The sequence below is a fragment of the Artemia franciscana genome, chromosome 13 (assembly GCF_032884065.1).
Source record: "Artemia franciscana chromosome 13, ASM3288406v1, whole genome shotgun sequence".
Lineage (NCBI taxonomy): Eukaryota > Metazoa > Arthropoda > Branchiopoda > Anostraca > Artemiidae > Artemia > Artemia franciscana.
The window spans coordinates 4,594,439-4,610,327 of record NC_088875.1 but is presented as its reverse complement, the minus strand read 5'-3'; positions in this window follow the sequence as shown (position 1 = coordinate 4,610,327).

The following is a 15,889-nucleotide window of genomic DNA, read 5'->3' as shown; positions in this document are numbered from 1 at the left end:
GAATGAGCCAAATTACAAATTTGAGACAAAAGGCACCTAACGAGAAGAATTAAAGTTAAAAGGAGATGAATCTCAACACTTATTAATTTCAGACGAAAAATGCCTGGAATTTTGTCGAAGAATCGAAACTGAAATATTCCAAATATACTCAAAATTGTTATTTCCCAAGTAGGGGTGGCTCTGTGCTGCGGTTTGTTGAGTAAATACCAAAGGGCTCAGCCCCTGGGGTCCCTGACGCCAGTATACTCATTTTGTTGTGCATTTTTGCAAACTCAACTAGAAAAATAAAATTCGGTCTTGCTTTCGACTCAGTTTCCCGAACCTATTCTTCAAAAAGTTTGGTTTTCCTTTTCCATTCACAATCTTAAAATTAATGATTTTTTGCCATTTACAAATTTCCATTAAAATCAAAGATCTATTGTGACCGTTCTGTTAAGCTTCTAATCAAATTAGCCAGAGCGCCAGAATCTGTGTCTCGCTTATTTCGATTAGTATCCATGTCGGAAGGTACAAAATGTTAAGGGTGGATCCCATGATAGTCAACCATGCTAAAAAGGAATATCGTAGGGCGCATGTTCGCCGTTGGGGTGTTTCTGAGACATAGGCCAAAACACCAAATTTGGCCTCTAATGGGGTTGGACAATTCGAATTTTTTTACAGATAAAATTGGTCAAATCCAGCGTACTCTCACATCAATAGAAAGAAGAAACTTGGGGCTACATGAATATGCTTTTTGTTTGTAAAAAAAATAGTACACTTTTTACTGTAGTTTTTTTTTAATCAGATTTTTGTCAACGGATTTCTAACAGAAAAGCTAAAAGCTAGAAATTTTTTCTATATTAAAAAAGAAAGCCCGTTTAATACCGAACACATTGAGCTAAGAAAAAAAGTTTAAATTATTGTATCTGGGGGGTCTGCAACTTTTTAGCGAGTGTACCTGATAATAGGAATTTTGTTTAGTAGCCTGCTACCTAGCGGGAAGTTGATTGATAAGCCAAGCAGAACAAATTGATAAGCAGATGATGAAACAGAAAAGTGAGTCAGGTAGGCTAAGATAAAAAAAAAAGTTACTTCAGGTTGATTCAACATGTGATTCTCACGCAAATACTGATTTGCTGATTGATGATAATGAAGAATAAGACACAAATTTGGAAGATAAAAGAAAAAAAAATTGAAAGAAATAGAATTTTTAAAAGCATTTATGGTATTTTAAATTGGCTGGCAAAAGGAGTGTAAAATTTTTTACACTTGACAATACAGTGGTCACGCAAGATCTCTTCATTTATCAGCTAGCACAGGGAGTGAAAAGTAAATACCCGGATGACTTCAAAAGCGTGATCCTACGGATGAAAGGCTTTCACCTCCTGCCCAACTATCTCAAGGCAGCTGGTGAGATAATGGACAGCTCCGGAATCAAAGAGATTATAGTGCAGGCAAAGCTGCTGCTTCCTGGTACTTACGAAAAGGTATTTCAAGGGAAATGCTACTACCAAGCTATCAATGCCTACTGAATACTGTACGAGGTCTTGCTAGCCCTCTACTGGGAGTCCTTGGAAAAATATTACTCCGAAGCACATGAAGACTTATCCTGTATGGACCAGCTGGGTAGTGTCATTGAGTTATTCAGGACTTCACTGGCAAACGGTGCTAACGTGCGAACTGCACTTCAGAAGGCAAACGATACCTTAATCTCTTTGGCTCCCATAATGAATGACTTCGACACCCTGTGAAATGCGTCGCCTATGCTTGCTTTCTGGCGGCAGTTCTTGGAAATACTCGAAGTAAGCGATGCAATCCATTCATGCTGAAAGAGACTGTGACTGGGAGAGCGTGTCCGAAAGCTCAAGTATGCAGAATTAATTTCGCATCTGTCTGGAATTCTTCGAAGAATTCTCAGTCCGGACTAGAATTTCATCTGTAATTATTGCAGGGTTATGACGTCAAAAAAAACCTACGAAAGATTCTACGAAATTGCAGCATTTATCTGAGGTTTGTCAGAAGAAACTAAAGAAAGATAGTGGGGATCCATATCTAACCCCGTGTTTGTTTACTTGTCCGATTACTAATCTGATTAATCCAAGCGTTTTTTGAGACGCATATGACATCAGAGGTTAGTCGGATTATCTCCTCGAACGCTCAGGATTACTTGTCCGTGGGCTGGCACTTTATAGCCCCCAAATAAAAAGATTATTTGAAGATTGTGACGTCAGTCCCGTATATTTTTAAAATGGGACGACCATGTGCACGTGACTCCCCTGGAAAAGCGTTTAAGTTCATACTTTCACATGATTTGCAGATAGAGAAGAAAAAGCGGCAAGGAGAAACTCATTACAGGAGAGCAAAACTTTGAAGAAAAAAAGATTAAAGCAAGTTATTGAATGTGAATTTTAAACAGTAAGAGTTATCCAATTCAATCGTCACAGAAACAATTCACTGGCTGAGCTCTGGTTTAACCAGAAGTGAACTGTCGCCGCATTGTATTGTTAGAATATAGCCTATCAGTTGGTTTTAGATGTTTGTGACCGAGTTTTAAAGACCGTTTCTTTCTCGGACAATACTTTTTGTGACCGAGATATATTAACAGCTTATAGTAATGAAGAGAGGACATTGATAAAAGAATTTTTATCAGAGAGAGATTCGTGTAACTGTGAGCTACATTTTGGTGTATAATTTGTGTAGACCCTGAAGGGACAATCATGGACTTGGGCCAAGTGCCTCTGGTGGAACTTGGTCCAGTGCAATACCAGAATGTGAGAAGCCCAAGTGGGTATATGAACTGCACAGCCAACCAACATCAGTTGCCAGTGGACGAAAGCAGAAGTGAACATGTCCAGGCTGGCCAAACCCAGCTTTATTATAATACTGTGTACCAGGGACAAATGCAACCTAGTAATGTGTATTCAAATCAAGGACAGATGATGATGCAAAATCCCAATGCAGGATCAGTAAGCTACCCCCCACAAATTTATTACACCCCGGTCCAAATGCAATGGCAGCAACCACAGCCACAGTTGATAAGAAACACGGTGAGAGACAATGTGAGAATGATGCCATACGCCAGACAGAACACAAGAACAAGGCATGACCCAGTGTCAGTGTCCACTAAGAACAGGTTTGAAATCCTTGAAAGTGACGAAACTGCAGGGGCAGAAGACAATATGAGTGATATTGGAGATACTGTGAATTGTGCTGTTGCAGAGGGTATTATTTCAGACGAGGACTTTCCTAAACTTGGACAGAACCCTAGCACAAGTGCAGTTTTCAAAAGAAGAAGGACTGAAAACATACCACCCCTCCCATCACCTACTGTAACTGAACAGGTTTCAAGCAGGGTCAGAGCAGTGGGAGAAATGGACATTCCAGAGAAGGAACTGAACAGTGAATGTGTGATCTTCACACCAGTGGAAGAAGATCAGACCTTTCCAAACGATATGATATTGTTGAGAATACTGAAAGGAGTTGTGCCAAAAGAGGACTTAGAATTTGTGTGCAACAAGGAACGGAAAAAATTAAGTGTACACATGAAGAAAAGTGAAACAAAAGACAAACTACTTGCAACAACCAAGCTAGGCAAAATTGATGTGATGTGTCAAGAAAGGAAAAGGCACTCTAGAGGAGTCATCAGAGGAATTGACAAGGAATATTCAGTGGAAGACATTAAAGCAGAAATTGTCAGTGAAGCAAAAGTTTTGGAAGTAAGACGACTCAAGAGGTTCAACAAGGAATTGAAAAAAATAGAAGACAGTTTTGCAGTGATGGTTATTTTCGAAAGTATGTCTCTGCCTGAGTCAGTGGGATTCATTGGACGTAAAAGAACCGTTTCTCAGTATAACAGACCAGTATTACAGTGTTTTATGTGTCAGAAATTTGGACATAGAAAAAATGAGTGCAGAGCCACAACCCCAACGTGCTTAAAGTGCAGTAAAGCACACCATTCCAAAGACTGCCCCCTCAAAAATGAAGAAGCTACAGTTAGAAAAGAGTTGTATTACTGTAGGAATTGTGGGGAAAGCATGCAACAACCTCGGCTCAATGCCCAGCGAGGAATAAATCTCAGATGGTCAATAGGATTGCTGAGCAGCAGCAGATGGGCATTCGTAGGGCAAATGTGACTTATCAATCATATGCAGCAGCTCTTAATAAAAAAGCAAGTACTGCACATGCTTACACAACGACGATAACTGCAAGAAGCTCACAGACAATGGTACCCGTTGAAAAGGTGGAACAGATGAAAAAGGATGCAGTGCAGACTGCACTTGATGCAGTGACTGCAGCATTGGTGATAAAGCCAGATCTCATTAATATCACCAATCTAACAGTGGACCAGAGTGTTTTAAAAATATGTACAGCGTTAGAGTTCATAACGGGTGTAAAACCAGATGCCACCAAGATTGCTGCAGGAATTGCAAGATCTAACAGCATTGGAAGCAACTCTCAGGGAGTCACAACCTCAGAAAACTGAACTTGTCCCTACTATCTTGGAACGCACAGTCGATACTCACACATAAAAAGGACATGCTACTAGAATACTCATCCAAGAATGATTTGGATGTATTGTGTATCCAAGAAACTTGGCTACACCCGTATATACAAATGAATTTCAAGGGCTACAGCGTGATACGGAGAGACAGGATTGATCAGAAAGGAGGAGGAGTGATAATAGGGATAAGAAAAGGAATAACTTTCAAGAAAATAAGTTTCAAAAATTCAGGATTGTTGGAGAAAAATGGAATAGAATTAGTTGCTGTGAAAGTGTTTTCGAAAAACCTACATGCATTGAATATTATTAACATTTATAATCCACATGGAAATAACAAATCAGTGGGTACTTCAATGCAAGCTATTATAGACGAAATTCCAGGTAACGAGAAACATATCATTGTAGAAGACTTTAATGCTCATTCTAATGTTTGGTGTAGTTGTGGAATAAATAATGACGCAGGAAATAGCCTTCAAAGATTCATGTTAGATACCCCTGAATCGTGCCTGTTAACACCCAAAGACTTCCTGACACGCATTAATTATTCCAATGGTTCATACACAACAATAGACTTGGCTTTTGCCTCACCAAGTTTGGCAAATAGTCATACAATATATACTGTGAACGAACCCACACTTTTCAGCGACCACAACCTATATGTCATCCAGTGGAAACAACAAGACCAGGACAGCGAACCATCAAGCCCCAGATTTTCGATCCAGAAAGCTAACTGGTCAGAATTTGATGAGACACTGAAATCCATGGAGATAGATAAAATGCTTATGCTTGCGGAGGAAGTAGACCAAAAAATAGAAATCTTTCAGGGGAAATTGCTGGAGGCAGCAGAAAATACAATTCCAAAGAACAAGCATAACCTGAAAGGACAGAAAAGTACACCCTGGTGGAATGAGGACTGTGAGGAAGCTAAAAAAGAACTGAAGAAGAAAAGACACGAGTATGACAGAATCCCAACCCTAGACAGATATATAAAGGTGAAGCAAGCTCATGCTAGATTTAGAAAGAAAGTGAAGGAGGCAAAACGGCATTCCTGGCACACATTTGTGGAAAATCTAGATTTTAGAGAGTCCAGTACAAAAGTATATAGATTCATCAAGTGCATGAACACAAGAAACCATTGTCGTAAATGGGGAAATGTTAGTGGATAACATAGATAAAGCAAATGCTGGAGCAGAATATTTGAAGAATGTAATAGGAAGACAGGACCCCTCCAAAGACGACTGTAACAGAACAATTTGGAAGGTCAAGAAAGTATCCCAAAAGAAAAGAATGGAAGATTATAACAGACCATTCACAGAAAGAGAAGTAAATGAGGTCGTGAAAAACCTGCCAAACACCACACCAGGAGATGACCTTATTTACCCAGAATTTGTCAAAAGGTTGCCTGAAATATGGATGAAGGAACTGCTGAAGATCATAAATATAGCATGGAAATCCGGATATTTCCCCAAGATTTGGAAAAAAGGGACAGTGATTATGATACCAAAACCAGGAAAAGACTCAGAAAAGATTGAGAATTTCAGATTCATAACCCTTTTACCAGTATTGGGGAAAGTCTATGAAAGGCTAGTAAAAAATAGACTCTCATGGTTGATAGAAGAAAAGAAAGGGCTCAAAGATTATCAGTGTGGATTTCGGCGTAACAGAAGCACTTTGAAAAATTTGGTCTTACTCCAAAGAGATGCATTATATGTATTACAGAATGGCAAAATAATGATAGTGGTATTTTTGGATGTGCGAGGAGCTTTTGACAATTTGGTTCATCTAAAAATGCTAGAAGGAATGATGGCAATGGGATTGGTTGGAAACATTGTACAGTTTGGAATGAGTTACCTGACAGAACGTGCTGTTGTTGTAAAAGTTGGCCAATCAGTTTCCACAGTTGAAGTAGAACCAAAGAGAGGAGTTCCGCAGGGGTCTGCACTTGGGTCAGATTATTAAAATATTGGAGTATATGACATGCCATTAGATGATGATGAGTGCAGACCATCCATTTTTGCTGATGATAATGCATTCTGGGTAATTGGAGATAATATGAAGGAAGTAGTAAAGAAAGCACAGGCAATGATGACACAGTTAGAACATTGGGCAACGTCAGCTGATCTGCAATTCTCACCAGACAAAACCCAGGCTATGATAATAAGCAACAGAAGAATCGAAACACCGGAGAAGTTGACAATGTGTGGAAAGGAAGTGCAATACGTAACAAATGCGCGTTTCTTAGGATACACAGTAAACAACAAGATGACTGGAAAACAACATGTAGAACAGACAAAGAATAGTTGTATCCGAAGAATGAACTTGCTACGAATGATCTCAGGAGCAAACTGGGGACCTAAACCGGAATTTCTCCTAGAGTTCTATACTAAGTACATACGGGCAAAACTCGAATATGCGTCAATAATCAGCGCGTCAGATTGTCAATCAACATTGTCAAAGTTGGACACAGTACAAAATTCAGCACTTCGGATTGCATACGGGGCAAGAAAATCTACACCCATAGGCTTCATGTTATCAGAAAGTGGCTTAGAAGATCTTCAGACAAGAAGAAATATGCATATCCTCAGATATACGTCAAAAGTATGGTTGGCAGACAAAAACCATCCAGTTAAGTCCCTGATTGTAAAGCCCGGACTAGTATACGCCAACAACCAAACAAAGAAAAGGAAAAACTACTATGTCCTTGAAAAGGCTGAAGAACTGATGAAAAATCAAGGAGTGCGACTAAAGTTTTCAGAAATGCTGAGTGTGTGCAACCCTCGACGTCCACCACCATGGGAGGTGAACAAGTTGGTTTGCGAGACCAATTTTGTAGAAAGGAAGGCCATTGTACCAGCATTTTCAGCAATGAAAGCTGAAAAATATCATGGGTATCTAGAAATATATACGGACGGTTCGAAAACGGAAAACGAAGTTGGTGCCGCCTTTGTCATCCCTAATTCTCGGATAGCTGAAAAATATAAGCTGCATCCCAGGACCTCCATCTTTCAAGCAGAACTCCTGGCAGTCAATAAAGCAGCAGAGCACCTCATTCAACACAGATATGGCTGCAACGCATTCTTGATATGCACTGATTCGAAGAGTGTGGTATCAGCATTGAAGAATATTCACGCAAAAAATGTAACAAGTCCTCATTACATATGAAACGATAAGTAAATTGATTGATGAAGGAAGCAGTGTGGTTCTGCAGTGGATTCCAGGGCATAGAGGGATAGAAGGAAATGAAGCGGCAGACCAGGAAGCCAAAGATGCACTTGCTAATGGAACATCTGTGGAAGAATTCGCACCAACAGTCATCAACAACATTCGATCGGCCATGCAACAGATGCGAGTAGCTAGAGCACAACATATCCAAGACGTTACTGGAAATATGTTTGCTCTTAAGAAAACAAAACTTCAGCCTACGAAAATCTGCTCGAAGCTCAGTAGAAAGCAAATAAGAATAATCTTCAGACTACGTTCAGGTCATGCTGGATATGGAGTATTCAAAGCAAGAACGTTTGGTGAAGATGGGAATTGCAGCATATGCAGTGTACCAGAGACAAGGGAACATCTACTCCTGAGGTGTCCTGCGCATGAACAACAAAGACTAGAAGTGAAAAGATATTGTCGGACTAGGAATATCCATCTTACAGTGGAAACTATGTTGGGAGAATGCGAAAATATTGAAGACAGTGTAGAGATGTGTAAGCTGACATGTTCATGCGTATCGAAAATTAAGTCAGTGATTTAGTAGGAAGCTATATAATTAAGTGAAGTGGCGGACTGTAAAGCTCAATTTATTTCAATAGAAGAGAAGGAATCAACCAAGAGAAGAAGGTCCTGAGGCTCGAGAAGAAGCAGAAAGGACCTTAATTCGACGACGACGACGACGTGACTCCCCTGAGATGGGTTTTGTAGATAAGCTATGGGTGTGTTCCAGCTGACGGTTTTTCAGTAACTGCGCGGTAACTGCCCATTTCTAACTGCGATAGAGCCAGTGGGAACGGCACAGTGAGCTGACTAGCAGTAGCGTCATTTTCGAATTAAATGCACGTGTTTAAATTTAAGGGACAGTTTAATGCTGATTAGTATAATTTTTTTATTCCTTCTGTTTCATAGCATTTAGAGAGGTTCTAAGCCAACCATGGGCATTTGGCTGTCACAAATGATTTTGCTCAAATGAGCTGGTGAAAAATAAATAGATCATATACTTTTTCTCTTTTTTTATTATTTGAAGACTAGAATATCACATAACTAAGCATTCAAATAGCTTGATTGTATCTTAAGCACATACAATCCCTGATGGAGTTCTTTTGATACCTGTCTTAAATTGATTTGTCTAAATAAAATGGGCCTATAGCATTTACAGGATAGTAGTGGGACAACTATAGCAAGTTTTTTTTCTATATTCTACTTTTTTTAAATAATTATTATTCCCTGGTCAAATTTGTGTTCCCTGCTAAGTGGTAGGCACTCTGGACTGGAATGCTTTGTCCAAGGGGTACAGGTTTAATTCCTGGCATTGTCAGTTTATTTTTTTTTTTTGGATAGGGGTTGGTGATATGACTAACCTCAGCTAGAATTGGCCTAACTTTAAATGAGTACAGATGGAAATCTAGGGACAGTAAGAAGGAAGGGCATGCAAGAGCATAGGCTGACTGGTCCCTAGCTTCCTATTGCACTACCTGGCTAAAGGACCACCAGGCCCTTTACTGGCCTACTGACTTAGCCATAGAAACTTTCTTTCAAACCCATTAAATATAAGTAAAAATGAAGAATACCAGCATGATGGTCCTTCTATTTCCCTGAAATGCGGATGTATGGACAAGAGTGTGGGTCATGAGAGATAGCTTGTGAATGTAATTGGGGTGAATGTTCTGCAAGATTTAAAAAATTTATGACTGTTGCTCAGGTTGGCAACTGAACACAGAAGTATAATTTTGTTATTTGTTTTTCTTTGTGACTATCATGATTATTTAATGTCCAGTATTTTAAAGTTAATCTTCTTTAATTTGTCTTTAATTGCCATGGCCCTAGGGCTTAAATACAATAAAACCTACTTATATCCATTGATTTTCTTTAAATAGATAGTAGCTCTATGTTTCCTAGCTTCAGAAAATTTAAATGTAATTGTGAGACCAGGGATTACAAAGTATGTGAAAACTTGCAAATGAGCCTCTGGTATCAATAAAAATTTGTAAGAAATGGATATCAATTTAAAGATTTAAAAAATTGTTAGGAAACAAAGAAGACAAATGAATAAACAAAAGTAACCCCTTTACAACCATTTAATGAATTGTCACAAATATAGGTCACCCTTAAGATTGAAATGAACAAAGCTTCAATTATGAATCCATTTTCCTTTAAACAGACTGAAGGGGCAAAACCTCCAAGCTTTGACAAATTCAATCTCACTTTTGGGCATTCTCACCTTTCCTTTTCAAAGGAAACTTTCTTTGGATGTTTCCCACCCAACTAAAAACAACACAGACAGAATCAGGTACAAGTGACCTTCTACTTAGCCTACATACACAAGGGAAAAGCATGCATCTCTATACTATAATTTACCTCCAACCTGCCTAATGTGCAAATATATAGCCAAAATTATGTAGTTCCAATGTATTCTGTCACCTGTTACCTTTTCCCCCATTCTTGCTTTGTTTACAGTTGCTTCAATTAACAGGGAGTTAAAGGTTGAGGGATAGATTGGCAGAATCAATGGAAAACATGTAACTTCAGCTATAAATATTTTTGGAGGTCATCAAAGGTCAATGCCCTCTAGAGCAAGAATGAGTAGAGATGTGTACTTTGAAATACCTTCCCAGGACATACTTTAGCCTGTAGACCCATCCCTGAAAGTTTCATTTTCCTAACCTAACCCATTTCAGTGATAGCAAGAAGTCAATCAACTAGAATTTTACTGGATAAAATTACCATCCTTTGGAATAGACTCTGAATAGTCTACCCTAGCCTACTTCTTCAATAGGATTAAAGACAGTCTCAGAATAATGATTTGGCAGCCCATAAATCCTCAGCTTATCTGTAATACTTCACCTAGGCCTGTTTACAGAGCCTAAAAGGAGTTAATGCTTAAAATGCTACCATGTAGCAATTTAATGGAGCCTCAATGTTACCTGGAAGAAGTCAATCCTTAGAATGATTCCAAATGGCAATTTAAGGTAATAATTATGCCTGGATATGCCAGAGAACATGGAAATCTTTAAATTAAATAATAAGTTTTTCATTGATTTAACCTACTTGCTAATAGATAGCCTACTACTCAGGGTGTCCTTTCATGTTGATCCCAAAATATGGTGATTTACTAACCTGGCTCATATCCCTCTTTCTTTTGCAAAATCACTGTCCCACCTTCTTCCAAGCAAATAACTTCATATTCCATTACTTCATTCTCCAGTTCCAAAAATTGTAGGGAGGTATATGGACTAACAACAAGTCCTTTCACCTCTTTGACTTCTTCTTCAGAAAAACTAGCTACTGGAAGCGTTATTCTGCTCCAGTCTGCGAACAATGGATATATACGATTATGAACAATAATAAACTGTTATTGATTGTGGGAAGTGCGAGTACCTGAGCTACCTGTCCCCAGCAGTTTAAGGCACTAGGCCGGCCGGTACCAATACGGCTCTTCCTACTCATTCCCGCTCTCTTCTGCACAATCAAAAACTATGGATAAATTGCGTCCCATTAAAAATTGACTTCTTCAAGCTTTAATCCTTATTAAACAATATTTCTCTTCTTTAAGGTATCAATTGCTGCCTTAAATATCTTACGATCAATTTCCCATGGCAGGTTAGAATCCAGGATAGCTGTATAAGTATTTGGAATCTTAGCCAAGGAGCAGAAACGCTTAAGAGCAACAGTCTCCTCACTCTGAGCCTGGCAATCAAATAAAATATGCTGGATTGTTTCCTCTGTTGAAAAGCAGATTCGGCATAAAGGGGAATGATGTAGCTTCCAATTAAATAACAAGCTATTTAGAAGTAGGGCACCTGATTTCAGTCGGTAATATAGCACTGTATTTAATCTTGTATGAAATGGAGATAACATTAATGTACTGTGATTAACTTTGGATCTTTGCCTGATAATATCTCGTGAATTGAGGTCAGAGGAAGGACTAGGAGATAACATGGAAGCCTTTGCTGCTAGAGAATCAGCCATATCATTATATTTTATACCTTTATGACTAGGAACATGTTGAAAATAAACTTCATTTTCCTTGATCTTAAGATTAAGAAGCTGTCTTCTAATATTATATAAATCTTTGTCATTAGCAATTCTATTAATATTTTGGATCAGTAGTAATGCTGATTTAGAGTCAGAGAGACAGAGTATATTTTCAGATTCAATGTTATAATTTATAAGAGCATCCAAGGCCAGGCGGATGGCACATAATTCAGCAGACAGGATAGAAGATCCCAATGGGAGAGGAGAATAAATATTCAAATTCAGGGATGGGATACATGCTCCTGCTCCAGCTCTTTCCCTCTGGACGGATCCATCAGTATATATTTTTCTATAGTTGGGGTAAGCCTTTGAGATGTGTTCAGCCAAAATAGTCTGGATCTCATAATTAGGAATCAAATCTTTACTAATAGAGATAAGTTCTACTTGACAGCTTGGAGGACTCATTTCCCATGGGGGGGACTCAGTAAAGGGATATGCATGAAGCGAATGTTGATTCCAGTTTGGGACCTCCAGTTGAAACTGATTCCATGATGAATGGGCATTGGGACAGGCTGACTTCTCAGCAAAGGTATGTGCATATACAGCATGCTTGGCTCCATAAGCCTGGATTTGCGAGAAATACTTTATCCTTAGACTAGATGCTCTTTCACTTAGGGACACCAATCCCGACAGTGTTCTTAACTTTGACAGAGGAGTATGCTTATGCACACCCAAAGCTATTCGAATAGCAGAATTTTGTAAAGATTCAAGGATTTTGAATGAGGATGGGGGACGAGCTGAAAATATTTGAATCCCATATTCTATATTTGAACGAATATATAATTTGTAAAAATCCAAAATAATCTTTGGGTGACATCCCCACTTACTTCCAGCAAGTCTTTTTAGAATACAAAGTCTCTGAATAATCAGAGATTTCAAAGAATTAATATGTTCATGCCACTGCATTTTAGAATCCATTAATAAACCAAGTAACTTCACTGAATTGCAATATGGGATCTCCCTTGAGAAAATTGTCAGTGGATTAGGAGGATCTAGAGTACCATTAGTAAATATAATGGCTTTAGTTTTACTGATTGATATTGGAAAGCCAAATGCTAAAGAGAATCTCTGGACTAGACTTATATCATGTTGAATAAGGCTTTGAAGAAGGCTAATATCCCTTCCTGACTTCCAAATGATCAAATCATCTGCATAAAGGCCAAATGATGCATGAGATACTTGAAATTCAGAAACATACAAGTTGAATAGAAGAGGACTCAATATTGCACCTTGAGGAAGTCCTCTCGTAATGGGGCATTGCTCACTTCTAGACTGATTTACTTGAACGTAAAAATATCTATCAGTTAGAAAAGACTTTATAAAACTTATAAAAGGATACGGGAAGTCAAGATTTATTAGGATTTCCAATAATTTATTGTGGACTACATTTCCATAGGCATTCGACCAGTCAAACAGAACAGCCATTGTGACATGTCTTTTTTTGAGGGAGTTACAAACATCAGTTTCTAGCCGGGTAATGTTATCTAAAGAGCTATGTCCTTTTCTGAAACCTGTTTGTTCACTAGGAAAGAGATTGTTGACTTCAGAAAACCACTCAATTCTTGATAAGACAAGCCTTTCCAGAACTTTACTAAAGGAAGGTAATACTGATATAGGACGGTAAGACTTGAGATCATTAGATGAATAAGAAGGTTTTAAAGCTGGGAATACCTGAGCAATCTTCCAGGCATCTGGGAACTTTTGACTTGACCAAATAAGATTATAAAGACTTAAGAGGGCTGTATGAAACACCTTTGGGGACTCAAGAATCCACTTCATATAAATACCGTCATAACCTGGGGAAGACTTGATGTTAAGAGAATTAAGTGCTACACAAAATTCATCTTGGGAAAAAGGTTTCATCAGAGTACCCTTATAAGAACAGGTAAGAGGGAGATTACAAAAGGGAGGTCGGCTGGGATGAAAGTCTGAGCAATCATTTTTAAAAACATTGGTAAACAGATCTGCCTTCTTTTTATCTGATACAATTGGATATCCATCCTGAATGATATCATATCTACGGTCATCATTAGGCTGCTTTCCACTATTTAGTTGGCTAATGAAATTATGGACCTTTGAAATTGGGGTTCTAAAACTGATACTTGAGCTGAAATTCAGCCATGTACTCTGTTTAGCTCTCCTACAAATTAGTTTCACCTTAGCACATGACTGCTTATAAAAGATTGCTGTTGACTGAGATGGGTGCTTTTGAAACATTTTACGAGCCTTTCTTTTTGCCAGAACTGCAACCCTACACTCATCATTCCACCAATTCTTGGGTCTTTTGGAGCCATTGTAAAAACGTACCCTAGTCATTGGAATTGCCGATTTAGCTGACTCCAGCAGGATTGATCTCAAATTAGACTCAATGGCATTAATATCATAATTAGGAGAAACAAAGGAAAAATCTACTTCATTTAATATCTCACGAAAAAGGGACCAATTACCTTTGGAGTTGATAAATGTAGGGACGTAGGGTTTGGGAGTGTAGCATAAATCTTGAAATGATGTAAGAATTGCACAATGATCAGATTGGAGAGACGACACCTTTACCATCTGAACTAAATCATAATATGAAGAAGGACCTAGAAGCAAATCTATAGTTGAGAAAGAGTTAGAAGAAATATTATACCTGGTCTGAAAGTCAAATGGAGTGAAAATCAAGGTGTCAGGAAAATTGGACAATATGTACTCTATTCCTCTTCCTGCTTTGTTGCTACCTGCTGATTGTTCCCAGAGAGGACTGTGGGCATTAAAATCACCAAAAATAAAGGTATTATTACCTGATAATTCTGTTTCCAAGATACTTTGGATGTCCTCACTCCCACATGGATTATAAAAGGATTTTATGGCAAGATGGTTACCATTAGCTAAGGTAATTAATATGCCTACAACATCTATTTCATCCCTGTAGATAGTTAAGGGTTGAGGGGAGTGTTGGATTGAATCATGAACAAAAATTGCCACACCCCCTCCCTTTCTGTTAGTTGATCTATCCTTCCAGTAGCACTTGTACCCAGGCATTTTGATTTTCTTGTACTGATGAAGATTAGTCTCTTGTAGACAAATAATTCCTATTCTCTTATCATTTGCACATTGGATAAGATCAGCAAGTTTATTTGAATTTAAAGAGACGCAATTCCATTGTAGGATCTGCAGCTTAGTTAACTTAGGAAGGGTTGAATAGGTGACATGCATGATATTTTGAGAGAATGGATGATAATTCTGTTCCTATTTCATTGAAAATAGAATTGGAAAAGTAGTATTCTGCAATTTCTTTTGTTATACTGGCTATTTTATCTTTAGCCATATTTGATTGTAATATTAGGTCCACTGATGCAACATATTTAATTAAATTAGTAATATGAGGTCCAACTCTATCTTGCATAGTTATGGCTTGAGTAGAAATATTAGGAAAAGCTGCCACTCTTTCAGACCAAGATTTAGGCTTAGTTTTAGGATTGTTGAGGGATGGGCTAGCTTCAGCCACCTTGGGATGCTCCTTAGCCAATGGAGGGTAAGAAGTCTCAGTAGGAGGTATGAGTGCCTGATTTGGGTGGTTCTTGTGGACCTGTAGCCAGGGTTTTTGAGGAAGGGCTAAATTCCCTTCTTTGGCCTCATTACCTCTTGGACCTGATGGTACTTTGGACCGCTTGGCCAGCTCCATTGCAGCTATTGGGAAAGGAACATTTTCTTGAAGAGCAATCTTTAAAACTTTAGCTCGTTGAACATATTTAGGACATGAATTGTGATCTGTTGATTGATGTCTACCATCACAGTTTGTACATTTAGGCACTTCAGTGCATCTACTTTCTGTAGACAGGGAGTGATTACCAAGGCAATTAGGGCACCCTGGCACAGAAGAAGAACAATACTTAGATGAGTGACCAAGCTTAAAACATTTTGAGCATTGAAGAGGTTTTTCTTGGTATATTTTATGAGCTTTTTGCTGACCAAAAAGGAATACTGAGTCAAATTGGGAACTAGCAGGTAAGATAAAGAGGACACTCTTACTACTTCTTGTTCCCTTAGAATCTAGTTTGCCCATACGATGAACATCCAGAACCTCCAGCATTTCCCCCTTATTGTTCATAAGGCCATCTTTCAAGTCGTCATTTGACAGTTCCAATGGTATGTTGTACAGTACTATTTTCTGAGAATTTT